The sequence below is a fragment of the Chionomys nivalis genome, chromosome 25, assembly GCF_950005125.1.
Source record: "Chionomys nivalis chromosome 25, mChiNiv1.1, whole genome shotgun sequence".
Taxonomy (NCBI): Eukaryota; Metazoa; Chordata; class Mammalia; order Rodentia; family Cricetidae; genus Chionomys; species Chionomys nivalis.
Window position 1 is genome coordinate 6235915 of NC_080110.1, and position 16250 is coordinate 6252164.

At 38.4% G+C, this 16250-nt stretch overlaps 1 protein-coding gene and 1 non-coding gene across 4 annotated transcripts in view; both read left to right on the plus strand.

The window, feature by feature from the left end:
- Positions 1 to 16250, plus strand: part of Anks1b (ankyrin repeat and sterile alpha motif domain containing 1B) — an 866240-nt gene that overhangs the window by 380375 nt on the left and 469615 nt on the right. The window lies entirely within an intron of this gene.
- LOC130866682 (U6 spliceosomal RNA) lies at positions 12423 to 12529 on the plus strand. The gene has a single exon (XR_009056371.1). It is a non-coding gene; the product is annotated as a U6 spliceosomal RNA (small nuclear RNA).

A 16250-nucleotide genomic window follows, 5' to 3' on the forward strand; every position in this document is an offset into this window, starting at 1 on the left:
GAATTCTTACCTTTGTGATAGCTCTAGTTTTCTGAAATATAGTTGAAATTGTATCCATCTGTATGTGATATCAGGAGAATTCTTATTACACACAGAAGATATGAGCATATGGCCACTGCAAAGTTAATTTGGAACTTATATATGTAAAACACTAGCAGATGCATATGCATTCACATTGAGATTAAAAATGATAGCAAAATGTTATTAGCAGTGATGGATTTCTGGGATTATAGTCAGTATTTTCAGTTCAGTTTTCTAAATTGCCTTCTACTATGGAAATAGATGACTCTCACCAAAATGTACTGTTATATATTTACATGTGTGTGTGTTGAAAAAGAGATTACTTCATATATAATATAACTAAAGAAAGTTAGTGATATTTGCCAGTGCATGGAAATCCTAGTAGTGGGGCAATCTGCTCACCCCATTAGAAAGCCTTATCTGGAAGCGGAATGGCCAGCATCAGGGAGACAGGAAGGGATGCCTTAGTGTCCGTAGTTCATAAATTATAAAATTCTAAGGACACACTGATCCCATTGAATGTGGTGACTTCACATTTCCTTTGATAGTCAAGAATGAATGATGCCCACAGGACTATTAGATAAAATAGTTTCAGAGAATGCACTGAAATTTGACTTCCGAACTTGTGGGTAAGTGAGCAATTTCATGTAATTGTAATGACAGGACAGTAAAAAGACCAAAAAGGAAAAAGAATCGTGATCTAGGCAGGCTTTACTGGATAGGAAGATATTCAGCAAAGTAGGCATGCAAGGGCGCTCTTAGGAACTCAGAAAAGCGCCCCACAGAAAATCACAGTCAGAGAGGATTTAGGGCCAGAAGGGACAGCTGTGTCTTTCAGTCCCTTGTTTTCCAGGGGTAGTTAGATCTCAGCTCTGCCACTGAGAAACAGCTCAGATACGCACAAGTTTTTAATCTCCTTCTGCCTTAACACCCATCTGTAAAATGGGGGTGAAGTGGACACGCTGAGACTTAAATAAGTTAATGCGAACAAAGAGCTTAGACTGGTCATTGACAACACTGAGCTTCACCTAAATAAGAGTTACTATTATTCTGTATGTGTATGGAGGCACTTGTAAATGTTTTACAATCCATGCACTTAGAAATATGCAACTAGTTCCTCAAAACTGCGATTATGCAGATATTATCGCTTACAACCATTTGTGGTGATAACAAAGGTGAAGATAAAACCAAATGTAACCTTCTAGTTAAGCAAAATTCTCAGTGCAAGTAGAAAAAATGATATTGGTGACACACAGAAGACTTTTGGGCGGTCTTCTCACTTTACAAACAGTGTAAATAAGGCCCAAAGAGGAAAGAGGATTATATTTGAGGTTAAAAGTCAAAGAATATGAGTATATATACAACACAGTTCTTTGTCTTTTATTGTTGTATTTATTCCTCTAAGCCCTGATTCTTGGGCCTTACACTCTGTCTTCAGCTTCTTCTGTGAAGACATAGTAGTTGGTTTTCTTCCATTCTTTGGTGTTCCCTTTTCCTTTTCCTATGACACACTTTAAAGAGAGTCAATTTCCAGGGTTTCAATAACCAACCTCAAACTTTAACTCTGACAGAAAAAAAAAAAAAAAAACTAATCTGGTTAGTCTAAATGTGACAAGCAAGCAAGGCAGGTTGCAGTGGATAAAGGGTTAAATACACGGCGAGAAACAGGGTTAAACACTGAAAATAATAGACAGCTGCTATTTGACAGACAATGCATTTGAAAAGCAGTCAGGTCAGACCCGGACCTGAGTCTGTTAAGGATAAGAAGAAACAACATGAGGGTTATGTGCCGACCGAGAGAAGGGTGTTCCGCACGTGAACACCGCTGGCTACTAACTTGAACTCTAGATAGTAAAACAATGGAGAGAAGTGCTAGCGAATGGCACACAAGGTTAAGGTGCCCCCAGAGGCTGTGTGGTCTCCACTCAGGGAGCCCTGTGTACTGTGAGTAAGGGTTGCAGTGCAGTCTGTCTGCTGTAACAGAAACAGGAGAGGCTCAACTGAAGCAGGATGCAGGAAAGACAGACACAGCTCCGGCCGGAAGTTAAGGAAAGTCATGGAGGGGAGCAGGCACTTGCGTTGAATATCAAAGAGATACTGTCTTTTTGCTGGGTAATGTAAACTAAGAACAATCCCAGCTGAGAGGAAGGCTAGGAAGGAGCTGAAAGTTGGGGGCCTTCCGAGAATTGCCAGTCATCTGCCATGATTCAGCATAGAGCGTTCACGGCCTGGGAAGAGGAAAGTAGGAATAGATAGGTATGGATACTTTGCAGAAATTCAGGCTGATTCTTTTCAGGCAGGTTCAGACATAGAGCAAACACCATAGACCTATTCTATACTACGTGGATGCCCAAGACTGTCATGTATAGTCTTTATTCATTAAGTTGGTATCTATTCTTCTGTCTTAGATGAATTAGTTCACTCAATGCTGATAAAAGGCACCTGGGAGAAAGTTTGATACAAATTGGGTCTATGTAGTTATTTGGGAATTGTATTCCACAGGGGAAAAAAAAATCAGGCAGACTTACTGTTCTTGCTGTAGCTTGGAACAGAATGATCTAAAAAGAGACAGCTTAGAACAAGCAAATATTTACCCCTCCCCTGTGTAGGCACGAGGTAGGACTTCTTGCTCCAAACTCACCACAGCAGATAGCGGAGTAGCGACAGTGAGCAGTTTTTATTATACCCTGAGAAAGAGCCATGTTGTCCCCTGTTTCATGTCCCCAGTGATGTCAATGCCTCAGTTGACTAACCTTGACATCTGACATCACATCTTTTAAGATCCAGACTCCTGGCTGCCGGCCCTAATAAATAGGCCGTCATACAAAAAAAGAGTACCTTGTCTAAGAGTGCAAAGTTCACGGCTCAAGAAGTGACTCATTTGGCCCAGATAGCGTCAGCCTAAAATACTGTAGAAACTATTGCAAAAATTTATTTCAGTGCCCCTGTCAGAAACCTATCTCTACATTATGGCCAATGCTTCAAGTACGTTTCTCTAATGGAACTCATTATCAGAGCTTTTTTCTTCTTTTCATGTAATGGGAAGTTGAATAGTGTAGTTGGAGGGGGAAATAATGCGCTGAAATGTTGGGCCCATCAGGAGGAAATCATTCATTTCCGCCATCCTGTTTGAATGTAAGCCTCTTCCGCACTATGAAAAGATGGACTATGGATAACTGTAGAGGGTACCACGCTCTTCTCTCCTTCCCCTTCCGCCCCTTTCTCTGTTCAGTCTTGACTATTACATTTCTATGTACTTTCAGGATCTTTCGTGGCCATAAAAATCTAATGAGAAGTTTCTGAGTACTTTTGACCACTTATAACTGCCTGGCACTGAAAAAAGTGGGCATGCTATTAATCTAGCATCCTGGGTGCTCTCCAGGCTGAATAATTACATTCCACCTACCTAGGTCCCCCTGGTGGTTTCAATTTGCATACAGAATTGTTCTCCGTTTCCAGTTTCTGAGCTTTTGTGGTATTTACTTTCACACTGATAGCATCAATCTCACTCGGCGGTCAGCTTTTTTTTTTTTTGTTTTTTTTATGAAGTAGAGGAAATTATACTGTGTTTCTTCATATATATGTTGTTCTTTTGACACAAACACTCTTGGATGTATACTCAGTGGCTCATTAATGATAGCCCTTTCTGTTTAATTTTATGGGTATGCCCAGTCACCCTTAGATACTCCATTTGTTTTGGTACTTTCTTTTTGTGTATATATTTTTCAACTTACTAGGGTTCCTGGTAATGGTACAGGTGCATTTAGCAGGAGGTTGTGGGTTTCCTAGTGACTTATCCATTTCTAGAATTTTTAATAATGCTCTCTGAAAATATAATCTCTAATAAAAGAATGACCAAATCTGCAATCACTCGAATATTAATTAGGTAAAATGTATTAAACATGTCAATGGTCAGACATTCTATCAGGCATTTTCTATACAACAATTCATTTTGTTTGCCTAAAACCCAGTTGAACAGGTAATGTTGTCTTTTCCATTTTAAAGATGAGGAAATGAAAGTTCCAATGCATTAATTAGCTCACTAAGCATCCCATAGGAACAAGGGACAAAGCTGTACTTTAACTATAGACTCTGGCATAGGATAGCAAATGGTTTGGTCTCAGTCTGACTCTGAAAACCTGAGATCCAGACAATCTCTTCTAAGGTAAGTGAAGTTAAAAAGCCATCAAATCCCAGTGTTTTAGTGGAAATCCAAAAGCTGGATTCGATGTCCTCAGGCAAAGGCAGTCAAACCCCCATCCTGAGAGACGGAGAGAAGTCATTCTGTTCGATCCAGGCCATCAGCTGATGAATCACCCCCATTCCAGGAAGAGCAGCCCACTTCACTCATTCTCCCAGTAGAAGCCCTAGTCTCATGGGGACAGTGTTCACAGTGATGTTTTCACCAGCCATATATCTGGGCACCCTATTTTTATTCCAATAAAACTGATACTATGAAATCAACAGCCACTGAACTCTTAGCCGCTATCCTGACAACTCACTTACATGGCATCCTGAAAACAAAGATAATGGGTCGTATATCCCACTTCTTAAGGAGAATTGAACACATAATTATTTAGGAAAAATTGGACACAAAATGAAAGTTGCAGTTACCCAAATATCTTAAGTCAGTTTATTTCCAACTCTCTTAAATTAGGTTCACAGTATATATTTCTATGACCAAAAGAGGTAAGAGGCTTGATTTTTTAGCTTTCCACATGCTAAGAAGCCATGTTCCCTAGCAACACTGTGGATTCACATAAGAAGTTTTCAAATCCCATTTATAGCAGGTTCATTTTTTCCCTTCATTGCCACTTCACTCCAAGCTCATGATGACTCAAGAGAAAACGCGCTTTGGAGATTTTAAGTAATGTTCTTAAGAGGGCATCATAGGGGCTGGCCGTAAAGACTGCTGCTCATGATGCTGCTTAGACTCACTTGAAAGTCTGTAGAACCGCACTTTGTTCTCACTGTTACACTGATTATAATATATGCCAGCTAGAACCAGTTATTAATATTCGATGTGAGCACAAATGAGAACTTTGGTGATTGACCTGAAATAAAGTACATACATACCTTTATCTTCAGCTTTTGTTTTGTAGATATGCATAAATGATTTATGTATGTCTTGTGTGTAGTTGACTACATATATGACTACATATCTGTGTTTATTTACATTGTCCCAGTACTGTGTGTGTCTGCGCAAACCCTTCATCTCTAGTGGAAAGACTCGTGGTTTTGCTATTTGCACTTTGGAAATTTTGTGGCAAACAGTACTTTTGACTAATTCTGTCAGAACTCAGAGGGCCTTAACAATGAGTTGCAATCATAGACATGAATGACTGTTTCAACATGTGGAAAGCCTTTCTGTTGACATGTTAAAGGGGAAAGAGTGTCATCTCGTGATGTGCTTAAAAAGCAGTTGGTAAAATTTGGGGTTCTTAAGATTGAGAAGTAAATCCCATTAGCCAAATTACAAATGGAGATGTCTTGAAATGGATATGTATCTATTCATAACATGGCAAGTCTATATCATTACTTATCTTCAGAATATAATAGGATCCTGGCTAATGGGAAAAGATAAGGGGAAGAAATATGAGGCACAATGATTGAAATAAAAGGAGCATAGTGAATTACATGTCACCTGTAAGATTATATTCATAAAAGATGCAAAGATAAGCTATTGAGGCATTCAGCAAAGTTACTAGATTTCTAATAGGGACACCAATAGCATCCTGATACACTTTATATCTGTGTAGAATACTACAAATGCAGTGTGTGTGTGTGTGTGCGCGTGCGCGCGCACCCGTGCCCGTGCATATGTGCGTATAGTACAAATGTTACTTGCACATTCACATACCTGTGTGATTCTTTCTTTATAAAAACAATGCTCCTGTAAAGTTGTTTAGGCATAAGTTGGATAACAACCATTATGAGCAAAGATATGAGGAAATAAAATCCTATACCATAACAACAGTGGGCTGGCTGGGTACCATAAAGATGTCATTTAGCTTCTAGTTGGAACTGTAAAGCCAATGTATTATTTCAGAAGAGTTTTTCATGGAATTTTATAAGCATACACTAAAATTAATGAAGAGAATAAGGAATCCAAAATGATTGTGAAAATATGGAAATTGGTATCATTGGTAGCTGTTAACTCTACCATAATTGTATTAGCAACCAGGCTACTGTAGAATTGGTACAGAGAGAGATGAAATGAATATGGCATGGGAAGGGGAACTTTAAATGAGCTCTCAATGAAATGGAAACTTACAGGCAAATGCTTGCATACCAGACCCTACTCAATATAATATTTTAAGTATTTTCATGTTTAAAACAAAGTTTCCCACAAGTCTAAACCATAGATAGTTTTCACAGTTTCAGGTGCAGGGAAAGGGAAGGTGTGGGGATCTGACTCAACCAGTAAAGTGTTTGCCCCAAAAGGATGCTGATTTTTCTTTGTCTTTCTCTGTTTTAAATTTAATTCACTTATTTAAAATCCCAACTGTAGTTTCCCCCTTCCTTCTCTCCCCCAACTTCCCCTCTGCCCCACCCAATCCACCACTCCTCTGTTTCTGTTCAGAAAGGGGCAGGCCTCCCATAGATATCAGCAAAGCTGGCATATCAAGTTGCCCTAAGACTAAGCACCTCCCCTTGTATTAAGGCTGGTCAAGGCAATCCAGTATGAGAAATAGGTTCCCAAGAGCCAGCCAAAGCGCTAGGGACAGCTTCTGCTCCCATTGTTAGGAGTCCTGCACAACTGCCACATGTAGTAGGAGCTACGGGCTGTGTTCCGCCGCCTGGCTCCTGGCCACCGGCTAGCTTTAAACGTGAAATAACAACACACAAACTATATTCTTTTAAACACTGCCTGGCCCATTAATATCAAGCCTCTTCTGGGCTAATTCTCACGTATTAATTTAGCCCATTTCTAATAATCTGCATAGCACCACTAGGTGCGCTTACCGGGAAAGATTCAGCATGTTTGACCTGGCGGCTGGCTGCATCGCGTCTGTCTCTGAGAGGAGCTGCCCTGCATCTGAGCTCACTTCCTCTTCCTCCCAGCATTCTGTTCTGTTTACTCCACCCACCTATGTTCTAACCTATGAGGCCAAGCAGTTTCTTTATTAATTAACCAATGACCTTCCTCCATCACATATATATTTAGAGGGCCTAGGTCAGTCACAGGTAGGCTCCCTGGTTGTTGGTTTAGACTTTGAGTTCGTGTGAGTAAGGCTAGTTGTTTGATAACCAGTTGTCAGGAGATAGGTTCGAGAGACAGACAGAAGGATTGTTTGTTGCTGGGCTATTTTCAACTGTTCTATGATTCCCCTGGAGGAAAGAGTCCTCCACAGGAAAGAGCTACGAAGGTCAGAAAGCAGAGCCGGGTTCCGAGATGATCATTCCACCGTGTTCTCCAAGCCTGTACGTGTTGCAAATTTAGTAGGAGTAACTGCTGGTATGATGGATGAAAAAGTTCTGGTGCAGAAAGCTCTTCAGAGACTGAACAACAACAACAAAATACCATTAGGATGAAACTTACTGCAGAAAAATATAAAATCCTGCCTCGAGGTTAAAAACTAATCAGTTGTATAAGAGCAGACAGATCATAGAATATTTTGCCTTGAATGTTAGTCATGTGAAAATGAGCTAGGAGGTTTGATTGACCTCATTTGCAATCAGATGTTAAATGTCTATAAAATTATACTGCCCTGAGATTACAGTGACCAGATAACCAGAAGTAGTATTGTTGTACCTGAGTTGGTGATAATTATGTGAGCATTTTAAATCTTTGGCTAGATAGCATTCAAGGTCTGGATAATCTAGAAACTATGGATCACACAAAGCTATCAGAAGAAATGTTTAGCCTGTAAGATTTCATGAAGAGATACAAATACTTTTATGAATTATTCAATTTGTAGATGTTCCAGTGATAAATGCTATAAAGGTTGGTCAAAACATACAAGAAACCATTTTCTAAGTACTCAGCTTGTCAGTAATGAGAAGGTCTTTTTATTGGGTAAAAATGAAGGTGTAACAATATTTAATAAAATGATGTCTAGAGACCCATGGGTACCTTAATACTTTATTCATGTTTCCTCTGTCCCTCCTTGTGAGGCTGCTGAATGATCGCACATAGAACAACAGGAAGGATGTAGGTTGAAGAGCCATTTTATCAACACCTCCCTTGATCACCATTATAGGGAAGAACTCAAGGAAATTCTGGATCAGAGCACAAGGCTAAGGCTTCCTTTTCTTCCTGGCTTTCTTCCATCATGCCCTCCAAAAAATTAAATTACAGGTCCAGCACACACATAGAATTGAAATATATGTGGACAGTTAAAATGCTGTGTGAAAGAAGTTCCCCAAAAGTGTAATCGAGTTTCTGTTACTGAAATGGAAGTAGAGATATATTTCAACTCAACAAAAGGACATTGTATCAGTCATATGATTTTGCGTGGAAGAAGTTCATTGCTCTAAGAGTAAATTTGCTCTTGTTTGAGTCTAAATATGCTCTACAGTGCAGGGGAGCTGCCCAGTAAATTATATTCTTGGGAAGTTAGACAGGGAGAGCTTTATGGTCTGATGGCTCTAAAATTTGATTTCTAGAAATATCCTTTGATTATATTTACGATTACTTGACTAGGGTGTGTAAGAGGAGCCCTTAAGGAAATTTGGCCCCCAATAACAGGTATAGAATTCCATTTAATTCCTCATGAGTTTTGATGACACACTGTTGACAGAGGTTTCTGTCCCTCCTGTTCCCACAGCCCTTCAGTTCCAAAGAAGCATACAGAGTTCAACATTAATTATAAACATTAATTATAAATTTTTTGGAGGGCATGATGGAAGAAAGCTCAGGCTTTCTCATTAACTAATTCTTACATTCTAAATTAGCCCATAATTCTTGTGTTAGCTATGTGGCTTGGTACCCTTTCTCAGTGAGGTATTCCCATCTTGCTTCCTCTTGATCTAGGTAACAACTGCAGACTGAACCTTTCCTCTCCTAGAATTAACCTGTTTAATCACCTATACTAGAACAGGCCTATACTTCCTGCCTGGATACTGGCCAATCAACATTTTATTAAACTGGTACAAGTGACTATCTTTACAGAGTACAATACCATTATCTCACAACAACACACAATGCCTTGTGACTTTATTTCTAGTTATTCTGAGTCTCTGTGTTCTTTCTCTTTCTTTGTAGAAATATTGAATGTTGTTCTTTGTCCCTATAACTACTTTCTTCAGAATTAATTCTTTGTCCTATATGCTTCAACACCACCATAAGACAAACTGGACTTTGAAACTGTTAAATTGTCCAAATTTTTTATCAGCAATTTAGTGATAGCCTTTGGTAAATAAGCCAAAGAGTTAGGGACTAATTTAATGTTAAACTATCATCAGCAGAAATATAGAAAATACAATGTGAAGACATTAATACGCTATAAGTTTAGTGGGATACAAAAATGTTAATTACTAAAGATTCAAGATGTCTACCTAGGAGATTCAGAAATTGACAAACTAAAATGGCTACAAAGGTATATGATCTATTATAAATGATAAACATCATATAGATCCCCAGAACCTGTGAAAAACTGAAATCAATCAGAAAACCAAGTCATTCTCAGTTATCTGCAGATGTGAGCCCAAGATTCTTCAGAAAAGGTCTATCATGAGAACCCAAGGATGCCTTTTTTACCCATTATTGTTAGGCCTCTTTTCAGCCAACACTCTTTGTATCGTTGCCAGCAGCGATACAGAAATAGCGTTATCAGCCCCTCATAACTCGCTCTCTGAAAGGCAAAACCTAGTAGAAAGAAGCAGTAGGGGGAAGATGGGTGAGCCAAGAATCAGTACTGCATGGGAAGTACTTGCATTTTATATATGGAAAGTATGGACAGTAATTTAAGGAGCAGCTTCAGAAGGCCTTCCACAACCTCCCATTAAAATAATCTCTCCCTCTCTGCCTGCTTTGCTTTATTCTTTATATAGCATCACTGTGTTATGTGTCATTGTCTATGATATGTACAGCCACTTTGTTTCATTGTTGAGATCCACTAATTTGGCATGGTGTTAGCACACAGGTACTTTTTTTTTTTCAAATAGAGATAGAAAGTGGTTCCTAGATTGACTGATGGGTCACTAAAGGCTATAATGAGAAGTTGACTAAGAAAATATCCAGAATTGATTTTCTCCTTGAAACATGAAAGATGAAATCAACAACATGACCATCAGAAAGCCACATGTCATCTATGATGACATTGTTAGAACTTTAGAGTTTTGAAACTCATACCATCCAATAATATACATACTTTCCCCGGGTAAATGCAGTTTTAACTCAACAGTAACTGAAATGTAAGACATGGCCAATGGCGTGGCTCTATACGAGCATTTTGCCACTTCTGACTTATAAAAACACAAGGAAATAAAACACCATTTATTGCCACTTACAAATATTACATAACTCTTATCCATATGAGATGATTCTAAGTCTGTATATTTGCTAAGATGATTTAATGAGGTGGCCTTTTGTGAACATTTCATAAAACTCAGTGTTTGAACTCAATTAGCTAAGAGAATATGATAAGTAGCTATCTGGAACTTCCATGGTATTATACATTAAGTCCTCATGAAATGTGACATTTTCTAAAAATGTATTTGTTCTTATTTTGTGTATATGTGTGAGTATCTGCATATATGTATGTGTATCATATGTGTGCTGGATGTCCACAGAGGCTCAAAGAGGGTGTTGGATCCCCTAGAACTGGAGTCAAAGGTGGTTGTGAGCTACTGGGTGTAGGTGCTGCAAACCGAATGGAAGTCCTCTTCAAGAACAGCAAATGCTCTTAACCGCTGAGCCTTCTCTCCAGCCCCAAATAGAATAATATAGTTATCTTTTAATGAAATCTCTTTTGAGTGTGCCTTGGATTATATAGAATGTATTTTATTGATAAGATTATGAGAAAAGCAAATAAAAACTAAATCCATTTGTGCTCACAGTTTTATACTTGGAGTAAGACAAGGGAAGGCCCAGAGGCATTGCCAAGTACACTCCTTCAAGCTACTTAGCAATGGGCTCTTCTTGTTTATTTAATGGATGAATCTAGAATGACTGTCAAATGAAAGGAAGTATGGAGATTGTTCCAGGATATTGTTTTCTTTGAAACCATTGCAGCAATCCATATGCCTCTCATATCACTAAAACACTGTCTTATCAACCCTCATTAATTCCTGGCCCCAAATTCTTAAGCCTGTGACCACTATTGACCTCTGAAGAATGTTTTCAAAGGGAATCAGTCTTTCAACTCTGAAAAATAATTTACTTTAATTGAGCCCTCTTGGCATTAGTAGCTAAGCGAAATGAAATGATAAGGATGGTGGTGTCTCATTGAAAGGCAAATGTCCTCTTATGTAATGCGTGAGAGGTTCCAGGGAGGAGAGTATGCAAAGCTCATCTGAGTAAATAGCTTCATGCTTTCAATGGAGAAAGACATTTACTGTTTTGATATTTTTTAAAAAAGCATTGGTAAAATATGCTTGGTGTGATGGCACACTTAATCCCAGCACTTAGGAGGCAGAAAAAGGCAGGGTTCTGTGGGTTCCAGAGAAGCCTGGTCTGTATAGTGAGTTCCAGGACAGGCAGGTGGTGTGAAATTTCCCTCTGTATGCTATGAATATGTTTTATTACCATATATAAAGAAGATGCTCCAGCCTATAGCAAGGAAGAATAAAGCCAGGCAGGAAATCTGAACAGAGATACAGAGAGAAAGTAGGCAGAGTCAGGGAGACGCCATATAGCTGCTGAAGGAGACAGACACTGGACGGAACTTTACCCGTAAGCCACAGCCATGTAGTGATACATAGATTAATAGAAATAGGTTAATTTAAGATGCAAGAGCTAGCTAGAAATATGCATGAATCATTGACTGAACAGTGCTGTGATTAATATAGTCTCTGTGTGATTATTTCAGGTCTGGGCTGCCTGGATACAAATAAATCACACAGAAACTATATTAATTACAATACTCTTTGACCAATAGCTTAAGCGTATTTCTAGCTAACTCTTACATCTTAAATAAACTTGTTTCTGTGTATTACCACAAGACTGTGGCTACCAGGTAAAGTTCCAGCATCTACTTCAGCAGCTACATGCCATCTTCCTGACTGCCTAATTTATATGTATCTCTTCCAGCCTGGCTGTATTCTGCCGTGCTATAGGCTGAAGTAGCTTCTTCATTACCCAATGGTAGTAAAACATATTCATAATATACAGGGGAGAATCCCACATCAGCCACGGATACCCAGTGAGACTATGCATATAATAATAAATAATAAAATGTTTGTCATGGTGAGGTGGGCAAACCATGGAGTACTCATAAGAGAGTATGTGACTTTAGGCACTCATTTCAGCAGCACATATACTGATATTGGAACAACATAGAAAAGACTAGCATGGCCCCTGCACAGTGTTGACAGACAAGTTCATGAAGCATTTCATATATTTTTAAATGATAAAATCTCCTCTGCACATCAAGCACATCTGTCATACAAACAACAAGATCACCTTGGAGTCATTGGTAGGAGCTAGTGCGTAGGTCATTCTCTGTGTCTCCTAAGGAGAGCTTTCGCTGCTCCAGCTCCCACCCAGAGTTGCCTGGTACCTCCTATTCTCTTCCTGCTCCACTTGGGTAGATTCTACCCTTTCTTTGTTTTTAGGTGCAACTTGATTAAACTCATGAACCCTGCTCTCTCTGATGCTTTACCACTAATATACCCCCTTTATTGTAATATACCATGAAGTTTACATGTGGGTTATCAAATATCTGTAATTGTGTTTACATGAATTTTAGTATTGCTTGTTTGTAGGTGGAGGCTATGTGTTGGTTCCTGGCTGCTTAGCCCCAAAATAATCACATGAAACTATATTATTTAAAATACTGCTTGGCCTATTAGCTCTAGCTTCTTATTGGCTAACTCTTACATCTTAATTTAACCCATTTCTAGTAATCTGTGGATCACCACATTGCTGTGGCTTACTGGCAAGATTCCAACCAGTTTCTTTCTCTGGCGGGGATACATGGCTTCTTTCTGACTCTGCCTCCTTTCTACCAGCATTCAGCCTGGTCATCCCCACCCAGCAATTTCTGCCCTGCTCTGCTATAGGCTCAAATTGGTCCTTTATTACCCAATGATATCCACAGCATACAGAGGGGAATCCCACATCACTTGTTGATTTTCATGGTTATAGATTGTGTGTGTATGCATCCCCTCCCCGCAAATTGGTCATTTTCTCTGACTGGTTTTAAACTCCATAAAGGAAAAATGGGTCTTTTTAATTCCCTTAATTCCTGGCTTATAGTATATATCAATACCCAGTAGTTTTCGTTTGTTTTGTTTTTAATGAACCAGTGAGGAAATACATTACTTATTTACCTGAAATGTATATGGTTTTGAATAAATGTGTTAATGAATGAATGGCAAAGTCCCCTTAATGATAGGTTTCTCATGACTCATTTCCATATCCTAAGAGGTATACAAATGAGTATATAATTCTTGTTCAGTATTTTCTTACTGTCTGGGGGATAACTCATGCATTGAAAGAAAACAGTTTTTACTGGAGTTTTTGGACTGATGTGGTAGTTAATTCTATGTGTCAACTTGACTAGATTACTAGATGGCTAGATAATTAGCAAGATATTGTTTTGAAATGTATGTGTGAGTGTTTCTGTAACAGATGAGCATTTGATCAGTGGATGAAGTAACTATTCACTCTTATCAATGAAATAGGTATTATACACCCTATTGTAGAAAGATCCAGAAAAAAATGAAAAGAAATTAGAGGAAGTGCTAATTTGTTTTCTCTTCAGTGAAGAAGTCTATCTACTCTTGCCCTTGGACATCAGACCTGATGGATCTTGGATGTAGAGCAGAAACCGTCTACTCTTCTGATAAACAGGCTTCTGCAACTCAAACCGAATTGTACTACCAGCTTTCCTAGCTCTTCAGCTTACCATTGGCATATCATAGGACTTTTAAACCTGATGAATCAGATAGCACAGTCCTCAGAATGTTCTCTTATATATAGATGTATGTGTCTTATCAGTTCTATGGCTGTGGAGAAAGCTAATGAAATCATCTCATCATCAAGAAGCACTTGTATTTTTTTTCCAGTCTTTACATCCATATCAGACTGTTGTCTAAAATTTGGACAGCCAAGCTCCTTCTCTAAACTTTCACCTTCATGCACCAAAGGAGACCAAGGATGAACCATAGAAACAATAAGCAAAAGTGCATGTGTATACACGTTCTCTACCTTATACCAAGTTCATTCTGAAAACAATGTCTTGCTTGCTGCAATTCTGCAGAACAGGTGGACATGAGCCTTTTTACTTTTCTCTAGCTTCCTTTTTATTAGGAGAGTGATTTGTAAATATGTAAACAAAACAAGATTATTCTGCAGGCAAATTGTCGGTGCTCCATTGGGTTGATTACACCAGGTTTTGGTCTATTTTTTATTCACTTGCAAATCTGAACTTGGCGGATGTTCAGTGTTACTGTGGGAGAAAACAAAAGACCCAGTGTGTCATGTACATCACATTTCAGATTGCATTGATATTTACCTATAATTATCTATAATTCGTCTCCTTCTAAAAGGATAATGAGCTGCATTTGTGCTAGTTAGCAACCACTCATTAGCTAGATCTTAGGTCCGCATAAAGTCATTTGGGCATCACTTGTAAATCTTCCCTCAGGCCTATCTCTTTAGGGATTTTAATGTCCTTGGTTATATTTTTTCATTTTAGTCCTTTTGATGTAGTTTCTTCTCTCCTAGTAAATTAATTAAAGCATTTTTCATTTTATAAATCATAGTGATTATCTAACGGTTGCATAGATTTCCATCATCTTTAGGCTGATCCATTTATATGGGCTATCAGCATTCAATACAGCTTGTTCCAGAATTGATTTGATTATAGCCAGCTGTATTGACCACCAAGGCAAACTCAATAAACAGACTGAAGGAATTGATTTGCCCACCAAAGACGGGAACAGCAATAGGTGAAAAACATTTATTGTCCTTTCTAGGAAAGACAAGAAATCAATAAAGCAAATACTCATCCCTGGAGCTATATAGGCAGGGATTTCAACAGCTAATATCAAAAATAAAGTTCAATTGCTTCACCAAAATGTAGAAAATGTAGAAGTTTTAAAAATTACTTATTTTCAAAAAGCATGCCAATTATCATTTTCTTGAGTATGAGCATGCATGTAGATTTGTCCTGAATTCTATCATCAGAACAAGTTCTTCGAGAAACTGGATAATCATTTACCGTGAGAGCTAGGCGCTGAATCATTATGGCCATATAGTAAATGACAAAAGCAACAGAGACTAACTGTCCTGTGAAGGAGTGTGGCAGAAGCTTAAGACCAGGAGCAACTCTAGAGTGATCGTATTTATACTAATGCTCATTGCTATTACAGATTGGCAGGGGGAAGAAAGAGAAAGAGCAAAGTAATTTAAACACAGGTTTTCTGTGAAAATTAAGCCTATATTTCACATTATAGTGACATTTTGTATTATATATTAACTTAAAAGCTCCTTCCCATTCTTCAAAAAAACCTACAAAAATGAAATAGAATATAAATGACCTGTGGTCAAAATTGCAAAAGCAGCTGAAAGGTCAGCTATAGGCTTGTATTTTCAACTTCACAGAAGCAGACATTTGCCATGAATGACCTTTTTTTAAAATTAGAAATACATATGAAGACTGAAAGTGAACAATTGCAGTCTTATTGCCCTGATTTACTGAAAGACTGGAAGATGGAGTTGCATAGGATATAGAAATGGGTCTTATTTTAATCTTTGTATTTTTCTAACTTAAAATATATTTTATATTAATAGAATGACCAAATACATAGGCTCTGATCAGACAGGTAAGGTTGAGGCATGGTCCCTTTTCCTTTGCTTAATGATGCAGTTCAACCGAATTATTATCCTTCCTGAGACTTTTTGTTAAAATGAGAAGATAGAATCTGTACCTTATAGGAGTGATGCGAATATTAAGGGAAGAGTGTGTGTGTGTGTGTGTGTGTGTGTGTGTTGTCCAGTACTGCTCACTGCTGTAGTTATACAGCGGTGAATCAGGAGTTGCTATTTCCCTTATCAGCAGCTCTAATCCTGTCAGCCAAAGCTCTGGAAAGTCTGCAAAGTGCACACAGGATTTGGG